Source organism: Octopus bimaculoides, chromosome 3, assembly GCF_001194135.2.
Source record: "Octopus bimaculoides isolate UCB-OBI-ISO-001 chromosome 3, ASM119413v2, whole genome shotgun sequence".
Classification (NCBI taxonomy): Eukaryota; Metazoa; Mollusca; class Cephalopoda; order Octopoda; family Octopodidae; genus Octopus; species Octopus bimaculoides.
The window spans coordinates 116,695,039-116,699,048 of NC_068983.1; the positions used below are offsets into that span (position 1 = coordinate 116,695,039).

Consider the following 4,010-nt stretch of genomic DNA (forward strand, 5'->3'; position numbering starts at 1 on the left):
ATATATATACACATATATATATGTTTTCTTTTAAATCTACCGGTATTAAACACCCATATACACTTCATGTATTGGACTTCTACAGTCCAAAATGCTGTCCTGATTATATTTTCAATTTCTATCTTTTATATAATTTCAAAATTTTCGCATTCTGTGTGTACTAATTAAAGAGAATATTTAGTTATATTTCAAGGTAGGCACCAACTTTTTCCAAAGATTTGCAACTTTCATTTTTATCTAGACATATACAACGAGTATGCATCATAATCTTTATAAATTTGTAAAGGTCGTTATTGTTTTAAAAATCAACTTTGTGTAATTCTGATAGCAATGTAAACCGTTTTGATAGTTAAACAGACTGCGGATAACCAGTATGATGTCTTTCTTTATTTTTAGAGTCTTTATATTAATTAACTTTTCTGTTATTATTCAGAGATTGTCATGCAAACCTGGAAGGAGAATTAACTCTGATTCTTTAAGGTTTCAGTAATAATTATCGTTATAATAATAATGTTATGATAATAATAATAATAATAATAATAATAATAATAATAATAATAATAATAATAATAATAATAATAATAAAAATAATAAAAATAGTAATAATAATAATGATGATTCTTGAATTTATTTGTCCACTGAAGGCAGTACAGTCACTTTCATTCATGCACACAAAACATAACGTTAAAACTATAATCCTTACAAAAATATGAGATAGGATAAATGTATTATATAAGAAAACGAGGAATAGTGAATAACATTATTCAATAGATGTAGGGAGAAATTTTTATCGTTTGCCCAAAAACAAATAAATTTATATAATATTTAAAACGTTATTGGAAAATAAAAACAATTAAGGAAGGAAAAAGATAAACTTGAAAAACACTCGGCTTTATAAGGGAATACTGGAGGTAAATTGAAGTTCAGCACGCCACCACTTCAAATAATTTTATATTGTTATCTCACCTCTGTCATTTAAAATGAATCTGTTATTCCGAAAGATTTTACGAGCAGTTTCTGGGCTAAATTGGGGAAGAACGCGCACACGCCGCGGTTAAAGTTTAAGCAGAAGTATTTTGTAATGAATAAAGCCTAATCTTACGATTAACCAACTCTCGTAGGTTTTACATAGTGGCTGGTTTTCCCTTCCTTGCATATGGTCTGTTTTATAATCCTGAGGTATGTCATTCCGATACTCTAGTAGCACCTCAAAAACCATGACATCATTCAGAGTAAAGGAACTACTACCATTCATTTCGGTTGCTTACTGCTTTTTCTTTGTTTTTACTATCTCTCCAGCTGGTTATTCTTGGAGTTGGCCCTCAGACTTTATCTTAAGACAATGGAGTGGTACTGTTGGTTTTTGTGTTTTATATAACAAAGTTATAACCTGTCCAATCGTTAGTCTCTTGCATCAGGAAAAACGTGACCCCCCTTGCAATCTGTGGATCTATGATCGGTGGGAAAGTGTTGTTAAGAAGTGGGGGATTTGTCACCGTTTTATTCTGAAGGGTGGAACTGAAGGGTGGAACAGATTTACTGGTCATCTTCGGTGTTGTAACTGGCAGCACAACTCGCCTTACGGTTTAGGCAGCAAATATATTTGACAGTGATTGTCATATTCCACGTGTCTAAGTGTAAAGGTGCCAATGTATAGATAGCTACGGAATGTACCAGCGTAACCCGCTCTCTGCCCCGTCCTCGGTTAAAAAATCCTAGGCACATCATCTCGTAGTTGCTTTCCAGATCTACAGACAAAATATTTTCGTACATATTCGTTAGAGCTACTTCTAATCCTTCTATTAAGTGCATGAAAATATGCGCTCCGTTTTCGGCATTATCAAAATTGGTAACATTATTTATTTCTCTTTCTTGAATGAAAAAAAATCCTGTAAAACTTTTTTATTACAAAGTTTTGCTAAGTATTTCTCGGAGGGTTTCATTCATAATCAAGGTTTGTCTGATGATCACTGTTTTACTATCTCTCCAGCTGGTTATTCTTGGAGTTGGCCCTCAATCTTTATCTTAAGACAATGGAGTGGTACTGTTGGTTTTTGTGTTTGATATAACAAAGTGATAACCTGTCCAATCGTTAGTCTCTTGAATCAGGCAAAACGTGAACCCTCTGTAATCTCTGGATCTATGATCGATGGGAAAGTGTTGTTAAGAAGTGGGGGATTTGTTACCGTTTTATTCTGAAGGGTGGAACAGATTTACTTGCCATCTTCAGTGTTGTAACTGGTTCACTTGTTCACTGTTTTGTTTACTTAGCAACTAAAACGTTTGCGTGTGTGTATTATGTTCCTCTTCATACTAAAATACTGAAGTAATCAGTATTTGTATCAAATGATGTTGATGATATTTTTGCTTTTCTTTCTTTTATGCCTTGTGCAAACACAAAGCTTTGAACAGTTCTGGGAGCAAAATTAAAAGAAACTTTATTGAGTTAATTGCAAATGAGTTAAAAAATATCCATATGTAAAAAATCAAAGGAAGCTATTTATATTGTGTAATTAATAATGAAACTGTGAGAAAAAAGGCCTTGAGCGTCAAGGAGCAACAGTGACGACAATTACTACACGCTCTTTGTTTTAACCAGCGACGCCAATTAAATACAAATTCTATGTATACATGTAAAATATGAAACGTTAAGAACAAGAGATTTACAAAGAAATGTAGGATGAGGCGAACAAGTTATACTAAAAACAGAGGAGTGGTGAAAGACTGCTTGCAAATGATGCGAAGATAAGTGATAATATACTTAAAAGACACAAAAACTTGAAAAGAATAATTTTAGAAAAATATGGAAAATCACGCAGTTATTGAAACATCATATATGTCCAAATGCATTCGTCAGGATCTCGCACAACTCTGATTGTATTCAATCTTTTCTATTCCTCCACTCCTGAGTCATAGGTTATCCCTAAATGTTCTGCAAGGAATTTATGGAGAAGAATGCAAAGCAGAGCCCTTGTGCATGGCTAGATGTCAAAAACTGTGCGATGGTCTCTCTGTAATTCCTTTCAAATAAGTCTATCAACAGTTTGCGTCACCCCACGAGACCTTCAAGTTAGTCATGCCTCTTACGTAGATAACCGTAGCGTATTGTTATGTGAGGGTTCTCTTGTGACTTCCTGATGCTTCAATATCAGCGGCTTGTGAAATTCTGCCCCCTTGCGGGTAACATGTGAGCCTCACTTTCTGTATCTTGGCATATTAATTTGTATTGTGCTCCCTGCTAGTAAGCTATTCTAGTATCCATGGTAATATCTAACACGAACACAAGGCTAAAAATTTGTGTCTTTGAGGGTTAAGGCGATTAAATCGACCACGGTTCCTAAATACAGAGTATAAAGATCTAACAGGCTGAGTAAAATGTAAGCAACGTTTTGAAACATGAAATTCATGATAATATATTTCAACAATACGGAAATTTATTCATCAACGTAAGTACCATTACAATCAACACATTAAATCTGGAGGTCTGGAGCTGATGAACCCTTTGAGGGCACTTTCAGCATCGGTTTGGTTTTTGAACTCCTTCTCTCACAGGAAATCATCAAGGTGCTTCAGAAATGGTAGTCGGTAGGAGAATGGTCTAAGGAATAAACTGGGTGGGGAAGAACTTCGTGGCCAAGTTCCTTCAACTTCTGGAGTGTCATTAGTAAAACGTGTGGTCGAGCATTGTCATGAATATCATGAAGAATGATTGGCCCTCTTCTGTTGACCAGTCTGGGACGGAGGAGTAGCAACTGCTACTCCTCATTCATTTTGGCAATTTCATGGCAATATGTTTCTGTAATAACGGTTGCTTTTTCTGGGTTTTAAGAAGTTATAGTGGAGGAGTCCAGTAGTACACCACCGAACAGTCACCATAGCGTTCCTTTTCAAGAGCTCGGGTTTAGGGAAAGTTTTCGGTGCTTCATTTTGGTCCAACCACTGCGGAGAACGTTTTTTTATCATTGTTCAGAATCCACTTTTCATCGCAAGTTACAATGCGGTCGAGAAAT

General features: G+C 35.1%; 1 protein-coding gene across 6 annotated transcripts in view; it reads left to right on the plus strand.

Moving 5' to 3' along the window:
• Window positions 1-4,010, plus strand: part of LOC106881053 (protein O-mannosyl-transferase TMTC4) — a 300,747-nt gene that overhangs the window by 64,856 nt on the left and 231,881 nt on the right. The window lies entirely within an intron of this gene.